Here is a 20733-nt window from a genome sequence, read left to right on the forward strand (position 1 = left end):
GGAGTAGGGAAAGAGGAGGAAACCAGGCAAAACCTCTGGGGTCATGGTAAGAACTTTGGCTTTTACCGAATGAAATGGGAGCTGCAGCAGAAGAACAACCTGATCTGACTTAATGTTGCCAGGATTGCTCAGGCTGCCCTGTGGGGACAGGAATAGAGGACAATGACGGTAGCAGGGAGATAGCAACACTCCCAGTGAGAGAGGCTCATGGCTCTGACCAGGTGGTTGCAGTAGAGGTGGTAAAACGTGAGTGTATTTTAGATGTGCTTTGAAAATCACACCTGATGTTTTAGATGTGAGTGTGTGAGAGAGAAGAATCAAGGATGGTTCCAAAGCTTGGGGCCCAAAAAACTCAAAGGATAGTGCTGCTTTCAGTGGAAAAGGGGAAGAGGAGAGAAGAGCAGATCTGGGGGGCAGGGGGGCAGAGAAGATCTGGAGTTCAGTTTTGGGTATCCTGAATTTGAGATTAGAACATCACACAGAGTGCAAAGTAGGAAGACTAATAGGAAAGTCTAGAGAGCAGGAGAAAGGTACAGCTGGAGGCATAAATTTAGCAGTTATCGGCACGAGAGCCCTTTGGGCATTCTTGGTCAACTGGCAGTTTGTCTTCACCCAGACACATGGGTGTTTACACTGGAGCAAGGATTCCTGGGTTTAAACCTAACTCTACCACTCCCCAGTTGCATGATCTGAGGCTAGTCAACTGCTCTGAGTGTCTGTTTCCTCACCTGTAAAGCAGAGAAAATAACGGTACCTTCCTCTTAGGGTTATTATATAAATACTGAGGTAATTTATGTTAATTACCTCACACATAATAATAAGCACGCAATATATGTTAGTAATTATAATCCTCTCCCTCACTGTCTGCCTCTTACTATCTTGTAAAGCTTGATATCTTCAACTTTTCCTTCTTTCTCATGCCATATTGAACTCATCCCTCACCCTGAGTACTCCTGGACCAATCTGTCCATACTAGTACCTCACTGCCTTTACAACAGGCCTGTAAATGGTTTTGAATCCAGATGAATAGGTCACAAACTTCTACTATTTCTACTCTCAAAATATCTCTTAAATCTGCCTCTATTTCTTTTTCTCATTTTTCGTTTGAGTTCCCAATAAATTTTGTTTAAATCTCAATGACAATTCTAATCAAATTAAAATATCATTTTAATGATGAAATATCATTTCTGTCTTCCCTTAAAACTGTAAGAAATTCAACCACCAAGTAATAATTAGTTCTGTAACCCTAGCATCTTTATGTCCAGTGCCCAGACCATGGCAAGTCTCCAGTAAGCATATGTTGAATGAGTGACTTATTACCTGCTAGACACTGCGTGAAATCAAAATACAACCATCACTACCTCCACATAAACTATAGTTCCCACCCTCAAAGGGTTTTGAGAGACAGACTTAGCATATCTGAGGCAGAAAACAATTCAGCCAAATAAATGTAGTTCGATCACTATAATGAAAGAACAAATTATACACAGATGTTCCTCAACGTATGATGCCATTCCATCTGGATAAGCCCATCCTAACCAACTAGGATGGGTTTATCTGGACATAATCCCATTGCCACTTGAGGAGCTTACTTAATATGTATCACTTTTGCGCCTTTGTAAAGTAAAAAAAATCATGAGTTGTACCATCATAAGCCAAGGGCTATCTATAATAGTGACAATATTTATACAAGGAGATCCAAGAAAAAGATACTATCTTGGCTGCAGTTAGAAATGAAGACAGAGATTGTTATTGGAATGGCTGGCTACAGTCAGAGGCCTCCAAAAAGGAAAGGATATGTGAGCAGGGTTTTTGAACAGAAGCATAGAGGACAGAAGTGGCAGTGATTGACAGGTCTCAGCCTGAGTGGGAAGCCAAGGAATGCTGGAAGAAAAGGTAGCAAATAGGCAATTAAAAAGAGAACTGAGGTGGAGGACCTTCCATCTGAACCTGAGAATGAGAATAATGTAAACCAAAAAGCAAGATCTGTTCATAGCTACAGAAAATAAAGTTTTGAGTTGGAAAAAGCCCTCAAGTTCCTTTGCCACTGTTGCAGAATTTTTGTTTTTCTAACACATGAGATCAATATACTAGAAGATGCCATCTTCTTCTGCTTGGCAGATAGAGATAAGGGGGAACTCAGACGGTCTTCTTGTCCAACTTAAAACACACAGGAACATTTTGGTTCCAAGCCCAAGGTTGATTAAATGACACACAGCTCATGTTCCTTTCCTCACTTCATCTGCCCAGCTGTCATCACTCCTCAAAAGCTGTCAGATTTCTGGCCCTCAATATCCTTGCCGTGGAGCCCCAGTAGTTTGCAGATAGACATTCTCCAGTAGTCTGCCATGATTCTCAGCATCAAAGGAGCATCTCTGAGAGTCGCGAGTAAGCAGCAATCTACTTCCACTGCATTCACCAAGAAATGACTTGAGGAAGGTCATGATTATCCACATTTACAAAGGTTAGGGATGACTTCAAATGTAAAAGTAGGAATGCGCCATCCCTTTGATGCAATCTGTACATGGCTTGCTCGGTATCACCAATCATGGGTCTTAGGAATGGGAGCATCTGAGGGCAGACTTCCAGTGGATTCCTTCCATTTTAAGTAGTGTCTTATAGCATGTTCTTAGTCTAAAAGAAAGCTTTTGCTCAGTTTTGTCATCAAGGCTGAGGTTAGACACAGAAGGTCAATAGACCAGAGTAAGGGTAAAAGTCTTTCTCCAGGCTCTGATGGGACAATAGTCCCCAACTATTTTCTGTAATTTATATGCCTGCAGGATGGACCTTGAGAACTCAAAAACAAAGACAAGACTTGGGATGCCAATAAGAGATACAAAGTTATCTGTCAACCATCTGTTCCTGAGGAAAGTGAAGTGCTTTAGTGTGCTGGCGGCATCTTGGAGAGTCTAAAGCCTCAGAAGCTAAGAGGAGACTTTGGTGCGGGTTACCCAGGGCACAAGGCAGGGAGTGACGGCCCTGAAATACCTGCTCACTTCTGCCTCTGCCATCCCTCTGTTAAAGCAAATAAAAAGGAAGGTATTAGCCTAAGGTTGTCTTTGTAGCCGGAGCTCCCACTTAAGCAAACCAAAGCCCAGTTTAATGCAAACAATAATATGAAAATAGTGACTTTACCAGTCAGAAACCACCAACTAACCTCTACCTAGGGTCTTTCCACTCTGATCAATCAAATATATCTTCTTCATCTTCCTTCTGCATTCAGCCTATAAAAGCTCACCGTCCACGCTGCCGCAGCAAGGCTTTCTGAACTGCTTCCAGTCCTGAGTGCTGCTGGATTCAGGAATGGTTCTTTGCTCAGATAAACTCTGTTATGTTTATTTCGTCTAAAGTTTGTCTTTTAACACCTCCTTCCTTCTTCCCTCCCAGAGTTGGGATCCCTTCTTTACTTTGCGTAGCTGCTCCACTCCATCTCTTCTAGAACATTAACACACCCAAAGCCCTCCTTGGTGCACAAATGCCCTCTGCAGCACACATGTACACAGCAGACACCCACTGGACACCGGTCCCTGAAGAACAGCTCAACCTTCACACCCAACATATGATGGCACTGATTGTTTGACCACAGGTGACAAGGACCTTTGAAGTCAGCTCACTCCATTTGCTGAGTTTAGAGTTTCAGAATGTAGATCCAGTGATCCAGAATCTACTTGCTCTTGACTTCTGTCTTTAGGATCTAGTTCTAGGACTAATGAGATTTGGTAAATATCCTTTCACGATAAGATATCCTTTCAATCCATTTATAATACTAACAGCTAACATTTATTGAGAGCTGATCATGAGCCCTACCTTATATACAGAGAAGCACAATATAATGTTTCTGAAACTTAACAGATCCTAATACATCCAATGCTCCCCAGGTCCCACCCTAGCTGGGTTAAATCAGAATCTGAGACAGGGCCTGAGAATTGTTCTTTTCACAAGAGCCCTAGCTGTTCTTTGGACCAGGCAAATTGTGGACTGATGGTATAGTGGCTAAGATGTGACATAGTTGGGTCCATGACCTGATTCCATCATTTATTTGTTATATGACCCCCAGGCAACTTACTTAACCTCTCTGAACCTCAGTTATACAGCTGGGAGTTCAGATGATGACAGCATCTCCCTATAGAATATTCAGAGGAATAAATGAGATATTGGTCATAAACCACTTAGAATAACGCCTGGCACAGAGTAAACTCCCGCCAGTATCATCATCATCACTGATCTGAATAACCTTATAAAAAATAATATCCCTATTATTTTTGCTCGGAGCTATATAATTAGCAATTAAAGTGTCTGAGACCAGGATTTAAACTCAGACCTGACCATCTCCAAAGGACTAAATGCCTACACAGTGACAAAGGAAGGAGGAATGAAATGGGCAGGAGGTCCAGTGGCATAGAATGGTCCTGGCTCCAAATTCATGCTTGAATCCAGCTCATGTTGTATCCTCAGAAGCATCCCTTAGGCAAGAACTCTAGCCAGAAGACAACCCGGAACACCAAGGTAAGGAAGGAAAGTTTGCACAGGACTTGCTCCTGCCTCTGCTTCTACTCCTCTTCCACACAATTCCCCCCACACACCGCCCTTTTGAGGCCATACAGAATCCCACTCTCCAGGTCTGCAGCCAGCCCTGCCCACCGAGCCCCCCTCCTGGGAGGCAGGCCAGGCACAGAGTTTGGGAGGCTGGCCTGGGGAACCCAGATGGCCTCTGCTTTGCCTTCCAATTACAAGGCCTCACATTGTGACTTCCCCCCTCTGGGACCCTCTCCCAGTGAGTCCTAAGGCTCATCTAGGCACAATGCCTGGCTCACTGGTCAATTAATCAATAGTTCTGGGCTTCAGCCTATCACCTCTCCTTTCTCTGAATTTCCCTGACATGATGTTTCAGTTAAAGTGGTGCCACCTGTGACTCACACTTTAGTACAGTTTATTCATGAGCCCTCATTCATTTTATCACACAAATATCCCCCAAGTACAGGTGACAAATAGGGCCCAGCTCCAGCTGCTGAGACCTTCGGGGAAGAGAAAGACTATAAATTAGTGAATGAACACCCTGTAAGGCACCAAGAACTAAGGGCTGCGGTGGTGCCAATTCTACTAGAGGAAGTCAGAAAAGGTAAAGTTCATCCTGGGTCTTAAAGGATGAATAAGAGTTTACCAGGCACAGCAAGGCACCCCAGCAAAGACAACAGCAGTGGAAAGGCTCAGTCATGAGCGGCCTGCAGGACTGAGAAGAAGCTGTGGGGTGAGGCAGGGGAAGGGGCTGCAGTGGTGGAAAGTGGGCTTGAATAGGTAATCTGCACCAGACACGGTGTTTCTAGCTTCAATTTGTCCTGCGAACAACTGGGACTGGTGGAGGTTTTCTAAGCAAGCAAGTGACATTATTAAATTGTTTCTTCTAAACTCCGTGGTGAGCTCCTGGCACTAAAGAAGAGCTTTGGTGGGGCATGAAGAGGTGAAGAGGGGCCATTCCAGCTGATAGAAGACAAGGCGCCAAAGACCATCTTTCCTCACTATGCACCCCACTAAACCCTGGCCCAGCTGACACTGAACTCCGGTCAAGTGCCCAGTGGAATACCAGGCTCCAGAAGATGTTTACAGAACAATGGGGAGAGACAAAGATGAGAGACAGAGGAGGTGGAACCCACGGCAGGATAAACTGCAGGTGAGTCAGAGAGACGTGATTCTGTGTCTAGTGGCTCACAATGTCCTGAAAAGAACATGAGCTTCCAGCCAGAGAGACCTTGGAGTGTGAGTCCCACCTGCCCTTAACTACCTGCAACATGACCTAAAGTAATTCACTTAACCTAAGGCTGTTTTCTCATCCACCCACCTCAAAGGCTTGCTCTGAAGATTAAAACTAATTTATTCCAAGTGGTGAAGGTAGTATCCACTCTAAGAAATGATGGCTCTCTAAAATATTACTAAACTGATTATTAATGTCTTCATTTTCATCTTACAGGGCAGGAGCCTACAGACTAAAAGATCTTCAGAAATAGCGGGCCCCACGGAGACTCTGCTGGAATCAGCCCTCTCAAGATGCTGGCTGGGCTGTCGTGTCTCCGACTGAGACTCCAAGCAGTCCCTTCCAAGTAGCTTTCTGCCCTCCTTGGCTATTTGCAGTTTCTGCAGGATCACATTTCCCACCTGACCCAGTGGGCCCTGGAGAGCTGTTGGCCTTGTAGCTCGGGGCCTTTCAGAGGTCTCACATGACAACCTGGCAGGGTGCAGCTGTTCCCAGGCATTAATAATACAGGCTTTTTTCCGCAAACTCTGGCAAACAGTCTAAAATGACAAGTAAACACATTGGGTCCAAATTCTCACTGGGGCTTAGGGCAGAAGAGGCCAAAATAACTTGTCTTTATCAGGGCCAAATCCCGGAGCTGAATCAGACTTCTGCCGGCGGCGGTGGTGGCTGAAGGAAGTGTTTGGTGATAAAAGCAAGGAAATGTGGGGAAAACTGGCAGGGAGAGAGGAACAGTCACATTCCTTACAGAATAAACTTTCTCACCTATGGGCAGTCTCACAGAAGAAGGCTTCAGAGACCCAGAGCAGAGAGAGAGGAAGCCGTGTGACCTGTTGCTTGAGTAGCGAGCTGGGCCATGGATTCCACCTCAGCAATAGCCAAAAATCACAGCAGCCACCATACCCACCCAGAGACATCTAGGACAGGAGACCTTGGGAAAAACAGGCCCCTCTCCCTCACATCAGGAGGTGAGTGGGGTCCATCTCAGCAGGATCCTGTCTCCTTTGATCATACTGCATCAGCACCTAAAACAGTGCCTGGCATTAAAGCACTCAGTAAATATGAACAACAGAAGGAATGTGTATGGAGGGGGGGAGGAGGGGGGGGAGTATAAGCTTTGTATCCCAACAGCACCATTTAGTAATTATGCAAAAAGAAGCAAGCCATTTGGTCTGAGCCTCACTTTCCTCATCAGGAAAATGGGATAATGACACACACTTCAAAAGTTTTTCTGAGAATTAAGTAAAATGATGGATATAAAGGACCCTAAAACAATGCTTGGCAGTTGCAGGCACACGATAAATGGACTCTCAGAATTATAACTCTATTCTTGCATCTGCAGACATAAATCAGACCTTGACTGTTAACTCTCTGCTTCCAATTCTTATGGAGGGAGGGAGACTAGGGGGAAGTGATGGAAAAGTGTGAACCAACTAAAAGGGATAAATCAAAGAAAAGCAAAAGAAGACTTGGGAGATCACACCACCCTGTGTGGCCTGGGGCAAGTAAAGTGCTTCTCTGGGTCTCAGAATTCTTTATGGCAGGACTTAGGAACACAGGAACTCCAGCGAGTCAGTGGTAGAGAGCCTGCAGGGCTGTCTTGGAGTGGGAAAGGAGACCAGTGGGCTCCCACGCAGCTTTAGGCAGCTTCCTATGGGAGGCTTTTCCTCTGAAGAAACAGTTCGGAACTGGCCTCACCCCTGTCCCAGCCCTGAGTCCCCCACCCTTCCTCCCGCCAGCCTCACTCACTGCAGCGTTTGGCGCTGCCAGCCATCCTCTCTGGAAATCTCTCTCCACTGCCTCCTCGGGCACCGCCTTTCATGCGCACAGTGTTCTGCTTCTTTCTGGCTCCTTCCCTGGCTCCTCTCCTTCCTCCTGGGAAAGAGGAGTGGGACAAGGAGAGAGGAGTGGATGGGAGAATAGAAAGTCTGCCAGGCAAGGGGAGAACAGGATATGGGGAGCTACTGAGTTTGGCTGTGGACAGGCAGGGCTTTGTTGAAGTGCATCATGCAGATGGACAGGGCAGGTACAGACCAAGAGAAGAGCCACTCCCCTCCCTGGCAGAATCTTCTCTCCCTTCCACTTCTTCTTTCCCTGCCCTGCCACCCATGCTGAAGTTGGGTCTATATCACCTAATATTAAGACCCTCATGAGAGCCTCCTAACCTATCCCCTGCCCCTCCTCAGAGACTTAAATAGCATCTTCCATGTTTACTCCGTTAAGTCCAAATTCCAAGTCTATCATACAAGACTGCACACCACCCCACTCCCTAGCCACCAAGAAGCACCCCACCATGCACATAGGCACCCTTCCCTGAATCCACCCTAGCTAGCCGACCTGACTTGGCCAGTGCTTGTTTCTTCCCTCCGTGCACCCTCACCCCAATTCCAACTATCAAATCTTTTGCACTGTAGACAGCACACCCACTCTCCTCTCTTCCAAGACCCTGCATCCAAGACTGCCAAAGGCTAGAGGTGTTTGCAGATGTTGGAGAGTGCACTTCCCTCTGTCAGCTCCGCCAATCATTCAGTGCAATACCAGGTACTGCAAAAGCAAGGGCCTTGCCTTGTCTTCAAATAAGAGCCACAGGGTGGAAAGAAAATACCTGCTCTGCAGCGGCCATGAACCCCATGCAAGCAGGCGAGTCACATTTAATAGCGTATCTTCCGCAGGAAGGCGATCGGCCACGGCCACGCAGCCACCCCAGCTTGTCTGTCTCTTTATTCCGTTTTACACCTAGTCCAGCTGTGGGCTCCAGCAGGTGCTCAGTAAATACTAATTGAATTAATTAATGAGATCCTCCTGCTGCGAGCATGAAACTAATTCCATAAGATTACAAATAATTCTCTTGCCTTTTGCACGTAAAAATGACCCAACCAATGACAGAAATGTTCTACAACTGGATTGCAATGACAGCTGCACAACTCAGTAAATTTGCTAAAAAAAAAAAAAAAGCACCGTGTTGTACATTTAATGTGGGTTGATTTCATGGAATATAAATCATACCTCAACAAAAAAAAAATCTGTTTTAACAAATCTGTATAATGATCAAAACCACTGTGGTGGCTCCCCATGTTCAGCTGAGGAATGAACTGACTGAGTCACGAGCACATTCAAAACCAAACAACAGAAAAGATGACCCGGGCCTGAAAGGCACAGGTTCTGAGCTTATCTCAGTCCCTGGGGATTCAGCAGCAGCTGGGAATGGGTGGGTATGGGTAACCTTCCAGAATAGTCTGAGTTGTTGGAGTGGACAGGAAAGCCCGGGGTGGCCAGGCATCAGGTCAGTCTGTAGTCAGGACACAGCGTAACGTGAACTGATCCTACAGAATGTTCCATATTGGCCTCCTGAGTGGCTCAAAGCTAAGGCATCAGACCCCAGGTCAGAACCACTTTCCTGAGGAAGTGTTTACTGGCCCCTCCGACTGTGGTCCACTCACACGGCACTACAGAGCTTCCTGCATAGCAACCCACCAATTCATGACTTCACATTTCATTGTGTTATTATTTAATCAGCATTTGTCTCACTCTTTAGACCACATGCTACGTGAGGTCAAAGACCATGGCTCATGTGGTCACAGTGTCTACCACAGACCCAACCACATAGTAAGTGCTCAATTGAAAAGTTCAGTGAGCAAGTGGACACTCTCCACTGACTGAACAGGCCCAAGGCACTACACCGTGTTTTCCGTCAGTGCAGCACCACCCTGCAGCTGGGTGTTCATGCTGAGGGCCCCCAGGGGAGGAGAAGAGACAAAGAGTAAGGAGAGGGAACCAAGGCTTCTGAGGGCACTTCACTACACCACCCCAACTTTGCCCTCACAACAGAACACAAACTAGGTATTATTATTGCCCTGTCTACAGGTAAGGAAACTGAGGCTCTGCAACTGGAAGCCAGATCTACCAGGCTAGAAAGATCTTTTCCAGGCTCTTTTCCTGCCATCCCTGATGGGCGAGGCTGGACGGGTGTCACTACAGCACACAGTCAAGGTTACTGCTGTATAGGCAGGCGGCTGAAAACCTGAGGGCCAGTGTAGTCATGTGCTGTCCCCCAAGGTCAGGGCCCCGCGTCATCCGGCTCCAACATCTTCCCCCAGTGTGTGTGAGCCAGCCCTGCACAGCAGGCTCAGAATAGAAGAGTGTCTTCACAGTGGTGACTCAGAGCTTGAGGCCCACTCACACCTGGGCAGCCCATGCCTAGTGCAGGTCTCCCAGGAACTCGCTACCCTCCTGGAGACATATTCGCCTTCCCACTGCTCTATTCCCCATCTCAACAGCCCAGCCTGCCCCTGCCCCTGCCCCTGCCCCAGAGAAAGTTCATGGCACAGCCTCCTCTCCTACCCACGTGCTCCTAAGGGGAGACTCCAAGACCCTTCGGGCTCACACAGCAAGGTGTATACCACGTGAAGTTCACTAGTACTGGTAGTGTACAGTTAGTGACAGGCAAGACAGCACAGCGACTGAGAGGACAGACTTGGGTGTCATACTGCCTAGGTTCAAATTCCAACTCACTAGATAAGAGACCTCTTTGCACCTGTTTGCTCATTTATAAAATGAAGATACAAATAGTAGCTAACTCGTAGGACTCCCATGAGGATTAAATCAGTTAATATATATAAAACATTTAGTGCATGCTATATAAAACGTGCAATATAATTGTTAGCTGCTATTGTCTTTTTCCCCAAAGCACTGAAGTTACCTCTCTATCTATAAATGGAAGGCATAGAAGACACTGAGCTTGGGGAGAGCCTGAGGCCACAGCAGCTGCCCTTGGCACTGTCAGACCTCCCAACACTGAAAAACAGTCATCTGGGGCCAACTCCGGCGTTTTCTTCTCTCAGCTGCCAGCAAGTGCAGATATTGCACACTGGCCCCAGGAAGGGACAGGGTGGACAGCACAGTGGAACATCAGCACTTTCAGGTTGTTTGCTCATCTTTGAAAAAAACCTATCCTATCTGGAAAATACACAGCTCTATAAAATATCACTTTCCTGGGGCTACCAGAACAATGAAGCATCTCCTGTAACTGGTGGACTGGGTTGAAGGACAAGGAAGTCCTCCCTCTGGGGCACCTCTGGAAATGGTGGGAGGGACTTGGCAGCACTAGATGCTCTTGCTTCCCACACTCAAGGAGTACAGGATTGGGGTCTAGCTTCAGACAGCCACACCTGAGGAGCAGAAAGAGAGGCTGCTGGGGAAACAAAAATTAAGACCACAATGAGATCACTATACACCTATTAGGACAGTAAAGAAGGTGGCAACACCAAATACTGATAAGGATGTGGAGAAAGTAGATCACACTGCTTGTGGGAATATAAAATGCAATAGCCACTATACAAAATAGTTTGCCAGTTTCTTTAAAAACTAAATAACATACTTATCATACAACTCAGCAATTGCACTCCTAGGCATTTATACCAGAGAAACAAAAATTTACATTGCACAAAAACCTGCACATGACTGTTCATAGCAGCTTTTTTTGGAATAGCCAAAGACTGGAAACAACCAAAATGTCCTTCAACATTAGAGTGCAGTACATTCATACTATGGAATACTACTCAGTAATAAAAAAAAAAAAAAGAGCAAACTATTGATACAATCAACAACCTTGGTAGACCTGAACAGCATTATAATGAGTGCAAAAAATACAATCTCAAAAGGTTGCATATTATATGACTCTATAGAATATTCTCAAATGACAAACTTATAGAGATGAAAACCAGAAGGGAGAGCCAGTGTAACTACAAAGAGACAGCACAAGGGAGATCTTTGTGGTGATGAAATAGTTCTGTATCTTGATTGCGGTGATGCCTAACTAATCTCCACACATGAGAAAATGACATATAACTATACAATCTCACATTCCTGTTTTTGATATTGTACTATAATTACATAAGATGAAACCACTGGAAGAAACTCAATAAAGGATGCACCAGATCTGTATGTACTGACTTTGCAACATCCTGTGAATCTAAATTGTTTCAAAAGAAGTTAAAATAAAAAATAGGCACACAGCCAGTAAGTGGGGGAGCTGGGATTCCAGTTCACGTCTTTCTGCTCCAAAATTCCAATGTTCCAACCAGGTCAAATTATTCACAGTTATGAAATGCATGAAATGCATGTCCCATGACATTTCATATCTCCATGCCTTTGCACATACAAACTTCTACAGAGACGGCCCTTCCCTCACCTAGCTAACTTTTACTTTCCTTTAACACCCAGTCCACACACCTTCTCCTCCAGGAAGCTCCCCTGGCTTCTCATCCTAAGATTACTGCTCTTCCTCTGTACTTCCTGTGCATAGCACTTATTCAACTGAATTATAATTATTAGTTTGTTTGGTTCTGTCTCCTGCCATGTGCAAGCCATGGAATTGGAGAAAAAAGTTTACAAAGCATATACAATAAAGGACTTGTCTATAGAACACATAAGGAACTCTTGCAACTCAATCATAAGAAGACAAACACAACCCAATTTTTAAAAAATAGGCAAAAGATATGAACAAACATTTCACCAAAGGAAATATGCAGATGGCAAATATGCACATAAAAAGATGGCTGCTAGCATTAATCTTTAGAGAAACACTCATAAACCACAATGAGATATCACCACACACCTATTAAAATGGCTAAAATTCAAAAGATTGACCATTCCAAGTGTTGGCAAGGAAATGGAGCAGCTGGAGCTCTAGTACACAGCTGGTGGCAATGCAAAACGGTGCAACCACTCTAGAAAAGTGGCAGCTTCTTAAAAAATTAAATACTCATCAATCATATGACTCAGCCATTCTACTCTTAGGGAATTACACAAAAGAAATAAATGTATATGTCTCCACAAAAGTTTTTTCACAAATGCTTATAGTGGCTTTAATGGTCCAGAATTAGAAATAATCCAAATGTTTAACTACAGGTAAATGAATAAATAAATTGTGGTATATCCATTACTATTCAGCAATAAAGAAATGAACTATTGATACACAGAACAACATAGATGGAATCAAAATAATTATGCTGAGTGAAAGTAGAGCACATGCTGTATAATTTCATTTATAGAAAGTTGTAGAAAATTCAAAGTAATCTATAGTGGTAGGAAGCAGCTTAGTGGTTGCCTGGGAATGCAGGGCAGGAAATGGAAAGGGCAGCAGGGAGGGATAAGGCTCAGGAGGACACTTTTAGGGGTAATGGTTATGCCCATTAACTTAATTGTGAGTATATACCTATGTCAAACTCATCAAGTTGTGCAATTTAAATATGTGCAGATTTTTGTCTGTCAATCATACCTCAATAAAGGTACATGAAAAAAGAATAATGGATACCATTTAGTAGGCATCTACTTTATGGGAAAAAAAACTTTACATAAATAATTATTAATCTTCATACGAGGTGTGTATTATTCAACCCATTTTACAGATGAGGAAACTGGGTCAGAAAACCAAGGCAGTCATGCAGCTATGATCAAGTCAGGCTTATACCCAGGTCAAATGCCTTCAAAGCTGGGGTGCTCTTCTCTGTATTGAGATGCCTTCCCACAATGGCAAATTCCCAGCCTAAAGCCACAGGTGACAGCTCCCTGGCCTAAGCAAGACCTCTAAGAAAGATCCAAAGTGAGGGCTGGGGGGAGTGGGGCTGCGGGAGATCTCTGGCATCATTGAGATAACACCCTCTCTCTTCTGGGTTGCCATTGCCACAAATCCCCCCAGGGGCCAAGCCCAGCCCATCACAGGTACTGAACCAGACAGGCTAAGGCAAGCAGTGGGCTCTGCGTGGTCCCCGGGACACCCTTCCCCCTGCCACCAGAGTGGTTTGGTATAAATGACCAGCCCCCAGTTCCACTTGTGCAGGTCCTTCCCTTTTCCAGGCCTCCACTTCCTCAAGTGAAAGATGGGAAGGCTAACCAGCAAGCCTTCCAAGGAACTCTTTGGGCCCTAAGGCATGCTCTCTGAGTGCTCTGCTGAACTGAAGCTGAAGGCAGAGCACCCAACCGCGCTTGGCAGCGCCCACCCACCTTGCTCCCTCTGCCACTCTGCCTCTCCCCCTCAGCCTCACACCTCTGCAAGGATCTTCCTGACACCCACCATTAACAGGTTGAGGACTTAAAACTCTGTGTTCAGGGGTCTGGGACACGCAGCCACTTGAGAAGTAACTTTCCCCCTAGAGTTCCTGAAGGAAAGGCTGGAGGTGCCTGATTACAGGACGGATGGGAAAAAGAAGGTCATAGACAGTCTTGAAGTGGGGAAGCTCCTCCCTTGGCCCTGGTCAGAGCTGTACGCCCAAGGCGGGGCCAGAAATTCTTGCCCAAACAGGCTGAGATATTTGGCTGGGCACATAGTAGGCTTTCAGTAAATATCCATGGCACTGAATTAAATCCCTTTTGCCAGAGGAATAATCTCTCCCTCAGTCATGGAGGAAAATCAGATATATCCATCTCAGTGCTCCCTTGGACCCCTGGAAAGAGTTCTGAGAGTCCAGAGGCTGAGAAGCCCCCTGCTGCTTCTAAATGCCTGGGAGACCTGGGAGCTCACTGCATCTTACCTCCTGGGGCATCCAGTGAGCAAGAGGACTACACTCTCTGACTCTATAAAGGCCCCCAGCCCTGATGCTGTCTTACTCTCCAAGGAAGAGCCCTTGGGATTTGAAAGGAACAGTACAGCACTCTGTAAAGCCCAAGCACTTGGAGCTGCAGCTGTTCACACAGCTTCAGAGGCGGAGTGATGCCCCGAGGGGAGGGACTGCATGTAGCAACTGGATTGACTGTGGGTGAGACGGAGTAGCTCTGAGAAGCTGTGGGGGTCACAGACAGGCTTGGTTTACATCCCTGTTGCCTATGAGCTATGAAATTGCGGACAAGTCTCTCTACCTCTCTGAGATTCAATTACCACATCTGCAACAGGGGGATAGATACCCCGTTAGGTTGTTGCAGAATTAAACGCGATAATGTAGACAGAGCACAAAACAGTGCCTGGAACCATCAGGAGCTCAGTCGACGTCCTTCCCTTGCCTTCATCATAAATATACGCAAAGCTCCTCAGAATAAGATCTTAGCTGGTTCCACTGACCCAAAACACCAGGCCCCTGATGAGGAAGACTTAAGTCCAGACACACTAGAGGGGCACCCAGCACTGCACCGCCAGGGCTTTGGCAGCAGACACAGGGGAGGGTCTGGGAAGGGTAGAGGCAGGGCTGGCACCTGGAGACCCACCCACCGCCTCCCCTGCCAGTTCTGTGCAGGGCTCCGTGATCCGGTGGCCTCCTGAGCAGCGCCCACCACCCCAACCTGGGCTCCCAGCCTCCCCAGGAGCACAAGCTCCCACCTCAGGCGCTGATAGTCGCCAGCTGTGTGACCTGGCTTCCTAAATGAGGGTGTGGAACCAGATGGCCTCTACAGCCCTCACTACCTGCATGCTTTTCTGAACCTACAATTCTACCAAGACTAACTGGTGCCTAACTGACGCCCCACCCACTCCCCATCCCCTCCTTGACACATGAAGGATGTGCCCAGAGGGAACAAGAAGATACAGGAAGCAGAGGGGGAAGGGCAGAGGCTGAGATTTCATTATGTTAATTTAATTAGCTCTAATCTTCAGCCACAGCAGGGCTTTGAAGAAAGAGGCTTTTGTTGAAATTTCACTTTTGGCAGGAAGTCGCCCCCCTCCCACCCCCATTAGAGATTATGAGTCAAAAGCTCTGATTTCAGTTCTGGCTCTCACAGCCTGCTTTGCTTAAGGCTTCCTTTTCACACTTTCAGCAACTTCTTGACTTTTCCAGGAAGGAAATCTGCCCCAGATGTTGGTCAGTAAATGGAAGGTTTTCATCTGCCTTCATAAAAGGGTGTCAGAAATTCACAGACGCCCCAAGAAAAAGAGCCAAAGGGGAGAGATGCAATGTTTCTCCATTAATAAACTGGGGGTTTCCCTTTCAGCTAAACCCCCTCTCTAAATGGGCAGAGAACCTTGCTGTATGCAAGACATTTTCATTTTCATGATTTTATGGGACCCTTGCAATTGCCTTATGAAATAATGACAGAAATCTCACTCTCATTTATTCGTGCAACTGACATTATTGAATACCTACTGCTCACAGGTGAGGAAATGAAGGGACAAAGGGATACATAGGTAAAGTGACTTGCCCCAGCAGGTGCCTTGCAGCCTGTTGGTAGAGTAGGCACTGGAAACAGTGGTTTGTTTTCAAAATTTCCAAAAGTAAAAAAGCCCTGGTTTGTAGTATTTGCTAATTTCCATAATGTAAATTTTCCCACCATGGTCAATTTCAAGCCACCAACAGTTTTCAACAATTTTTTAACAACCCATTTGCAAATTTCTTGAATTTTTTTTTAAAAAATTAGCTCTATAGAGTTTCCAGACGAAAGGCAGGTTTTCCTGGCTCCTAACTGAGTGTTCCTTCTGCCTCACCTTTCTTTCTCCATCCAAGAGAAATCAACAACTGTGGAAGTTTAAAAAGTAACCTTAATAGAAAACTACATGAAAGATTGTTAACAGGGGTAAAATTTCAGACATTTTATTTTCTTCCACATCAGTGTTTTTCCAATCATCCTATGAGCACATAAGATCTTTACAATCAGAACTTATCTAGGTAGTTAAAATCATTTTTAGTGAGCTTACTGGAAAGTTCTGGAATAACTTCCCTGTACAATTTCTGTCACTCTGTCTTCCTCAGGATGGAGGGAGAAGGGGGGGGGGTTCCTAAAAGCTCCCTTGCAGAACAGAGGAGGCACACTTAAGTTAAGCATTCACCTGAATCTATTTCAGTCTTACCTGGATGAGAAATTCATTCCCTTTGGAGTTCAAATTTCACCAGCAATTGAGAAAATACAACTCCCTGTCAAGATTCCAAAAGATCTGCTCTGACAAATCAGATGCCTCTTTGGCCACCAAATGATCTTGCCTCCCAAGGGGCTGAGGCCAAAGCAGATGGTTTGACTGAACCAGAAACAATTGTTCCTTCTTTCCTGAGCCTTAGAGAAGGCCCCTCCTCAACAAAAGGCAGTCTGTCCACTCTTTCCTCAAGCTGGGATCCAGGGGGTCTTACCTCAGCACTGGGATGGAAACCTGGGACCAGGGATTGGGACAGGCTCAAGGGGGCCGGTCCATTTCAGCTGGGCTCCATGACATCCACTGCTTGTCCCAGGGCTGCTGGCCTCAGGGCTCTGCACAGTTGGCTCTACCCCTGCCTGCAGAGGGAAAAAAACAAAGCAGAGTTGCCAGCTGAGCACCAAAAGCACATATGTTAATACATACAGGAGGGTAAGAGCCCTTGCTCGGCCAGCCCTGGTCATTCCTGCCACCTCAGAGACTCTTTCAGAACCTCAGCCCTCACCAGAGGGAGCCAGCCTCCTTCCCAGGACCTAAATGGGCTGCATGTTCACCCAGACCCACCCCCTTTGGGGCTGCACAATTTCAGAGCCACCATGCAGATTAAGCAAAGCAAACTCTACTACATTCATTGAATCCTTGTGCTACTCATGATCAGTGGTAAAAATAGCAAGAGTTAGAAAGTCACAGATCTGGCCCAAGTCCTTCGTTCAGATATGGCTTCCCGACCAATGACTCCAATCAACAAATACATCAAACTTACAGTCTCCCTTTGACCTATAGTATGTTGTTTATGCTGCTACAAATGTGAATTCAATTTCTAATTCATTTTGGAATCGTTTTTAACTGAGCCTAAATTTTAACCCATATATTATTATAGCTGTCTGGGTGGATAGCATTTGTTTTGAAAGTAATTGTTGGTTTTCCTAATGCCAAAGAAATTTATGTTCAATCTATAATTCTAGAAAATATAATTAAGTGAAAAGAAGTTATCTATTCTTCACTCAACCACAGACAACATACATCGCCTTGTTTTTGTTTTGAGTTTTTTTCCTTTTGTTCTCTAGATGTTTTATAAAGATGTGGCAAAGCTAAGCGTGGCTTAGTGAGTGCTGTGTCATTAAGTAGTCTTCAGCAGTAGCATTTTAATGGCTTCTCTGGCGTCATTTTAATGGCTACATAATATTATATGCATGTACCCATGGAGCTCCAATGAGCCAAGTATGGCACCCTGCACAGCTGTGCCATAAATTTTACCCAGCCCCAAAGACTGGACATTTAAGTCATCTTCAACTTTTTTTTCCTAATTACAAATAGTGTTTAAAACTAAATCTTTGAGTGGAGATCAATGATTATTTTCTTAAGACACAGTCTTTGAAATCAAATTGCTGGTCACAGAGTTTCCAAATTTCTCAGACTTTTGAACAGTCTTGGCAAGCCACCTCCAGGACTACTGTACCATAGAAACTCCTCCCAGCAGTGGAGAAATATGCCCAATCCTCTAACGTTCTTCTCTTCCCCAGTCCCTCCCTCACCCACATCCTCATTCACCAGGATAACATTTCTAGGGGAAATGAATGGGGGTTCTGCAAGTCTGACTTCTCATTTTTCATGCTCACACTCAGCCCGGCCCAAGTCTAAGACAAGATCCAGGATGCTAAAATGAGCTCCCCTAATTAAGGCTTGGGGCAAGGGGCAGTGCATGAATACGAATTGGTAAGGGGGATAACAGCGAGAAACCCATTGAGGAACAAAGGAGTGGTAGCTACATAAGGACAGTGGCCGGGAGGAAGAAACTCTTAGATACAAGAGAAACAAGAGTCACACCATGAGAGTGCAGATGATGATAGGAGCTAACATCAAATGAAATTGAAGCCACAGTGAGCCCTTTGAGGGCAAGGCCTCACAAAGATTCAGGGTAAAACAGAGTAAACAACAAAGGCATCAGGAGAGATGGAAAAAGAAAACGTTCTTGAGGCCTTGAGTACTTTGCTGATGTCCACAATTAATGTCAACAAAACACCAGGAGCCAGAGGCACTGTAGGGAGAGGAGAGCAGTGAGGGGCAGAGCTGAGAGCTTGCCAGCGAGGAGCCTTGGCCAGCAGGAGCACTGTGCTCCTGTGGTGAGGGTGCTACAAAGCTGCTGACTCACCTGCCTCCTTGCCAGGAGGGACAACCCCACTCTCCATCGCTGTCTAGCCAGCTTCTAGCATCCTTCCTTTCTCTCCAGGCCAAACCTTCAGTGAGAGATGGATAATTTACCAGGTAATCTGTCTAAACAGATCACCGGATGTCTTGCCCCTGTGACCCAAGCAAAGACCTGGAAGACCCAAGTCTCACGCCCTTTCCTAGCTGACCTAGCCCCTTGCCCTGCCTGCCCCGCATGCCCTGCTTCCTGGGGAAGGGGAAGAAGCTGGACTACCAAGAGACCAGAGCAGAGGTCTGGGGAGAGAGAGACAGGAAACCATGAGGCTCAGAGACAGCAGGTGCTTGGCCACTCTAGTGGCTACGAGGCTCATTTGCACTTCTCACTTTTTATGCCTGAACTCACCCCTTGATTCCCTTCAGTAGACCCCTTTTCTGGTAGAATTTGGTTAGATCTCTCTGTTCTTTGCAATCAAATTGCCCCACCTAAAACAATCTCTTCCAGGTCCCAAGACTGCAATAATCTTGGGCTGGGAAACCAGGACAGTAAAAGCAGGACTTCTTTCCAGCTCTGTTCAGCACAGCAAATCTATGCACGTTAGGGGCCTGGCACTGAGGGCAGCAGCTGCAAAAAACCCAGCCTGTGAGGGCCAGGTAGGAAAGGAGCTAACACAGACCTCGGTTTCTTCATCTTGTAGAAGAGCGTGGTTTAAATGGGCTCTGGGGTCCTAGCTGGCTCCACCACCCAATCTTAGGAGGCTGTGGGTGGGAGTGGGGGCTCTCCTATGATCCGGGCGGGGCTCAGGCCATCCTTTGCGGCTGCACAAAAACCTTCTTTTAAAAAAACTTATTTCCCCAAGTTTGTGGCTGCATTTTTGACAGATAAGGCCACTGGATGGAACCATCCTGGATTGCAAAAGCATAGCTGGGTGATTTTGCTATTCTCAATTTATACAAACTCCTCCCATCACCTCATCTGGCATCACACATTCAGCTGATCACAGGGTCCCCGAACCACCTATAGGCTCATGTGCTTCCTTGCAGCTTTAATACAGCTCCCATTTAATTCACAGTCCTGCTGTAATCTGTCACCACCAGCTCTGCTCCCTCTCCTCCCTCCTGTCCCACAAGCATCAGGGGGCCTGACATCTAGATTTGGTTTCCCTGCTTCTCTCCCGAAGCCCAGCCAGCCAAGACAGTACTCGGCTCCTTCCTCGGGCTCCATCTCTCAGCGCAGCCCTCACCACTCTGTCCCCACCCTACAGCCCGGGCAGCGACTCGGCTGGCCCACTTTCTCCTCCACCCTGAGACCCCTAAGCATCCAGGTAACACAGAAGACAAACAACTAACTGAAAGGCTGTCTTGGTCTCATTAACTCCCTCTTGCCTCCAGCAAGTGTTTCCTGCAAGTTCGTATACAATGTGTGAGGCACGGACCACAGACGCAGAAGCAGGATTCTGAGAGCCCATGAACAACCAAAGGACAACACAAAGATGTTCACATTGAGCCAAGAATTCCATGGCCAGGACCATTGCTGAAAGGCTCTGTTGTGAGTCAGAGAATTAGCCTTCCGGCCCCAGGTCCCTGGCCTCAAAGAGCAGTCTCCGCCAGGCACATAGGAGCCGCGGGGCAAGATAACCCTGTTAACCCTGGATTCAGTATTCCATTTTATCTGGGATGTGGGCAGTTGTTCTGATTGTGTTTGAATATGGAAGCTAAATTATCTAAGAGCTTTTATTGATTCTTGAGCACAAAACATTCCAGGATCTGGGTCTCTACAAATCTGCTGAGCACTGCAGTCAAATCGGAAGACACCACTCCCAAAATACAATAAAAACTTCTGCTAAAACCAGGCGGAGACTTCCTGCTGATTTCCACTTCCCGCTTCCCCTCTCAGGGCTCACGCCCCTCCTGGATGGTTCGTCTGTGAGCCTGGACACAACCTTACTGGGCTCCAGTCCTAGATCATGGGTTAACCACAAATATTCCTATTTTATTTTATTTTATTTAT

At 46.1% G+C, this 20733-nt stretch overlaps 1 protein-coding gene across 8 annotated transcripts in view; it reads right to left on the reverse strand.

Annotated features, from left to right (window-relative positions):
- ST6GAL1 (ST6 beta-galactoside alpha-2,6-sialyltransferase 1) overlaps positions 1-20733 on the reverse strand; it is a 123814-nt gene that overhangs the window by 80090 nt on the left and 22991 nt on the right. For all 8 annotated transcript variants that reach the window (XM_076003074.1, XM_076003100.1, XM_076003103.1 and 5 more), the window contains exon 2: positions 16795-16936. The gene's annotated coding sequence lies outside the window, so the exon portion shown is untranslated. The remainder of the gene's footprint in view (positions 1-16794; positions 16937-20733) is intronic.

This window comes from Microcebus murinus, chromosome 1 (genome assembly GCF_040939455.1).
Source record: "Microcebus murinus isolate Inina chromosome 1, M.murinus_Inina_mat1.0, whole genome shotgun sequence".
Taxonomy (NCBI): Eukaryota; Metazoa; Chordata; class Mammalia; order Primates; family Cheirogaleidae; genus Microcebus; species Microcebus murinus.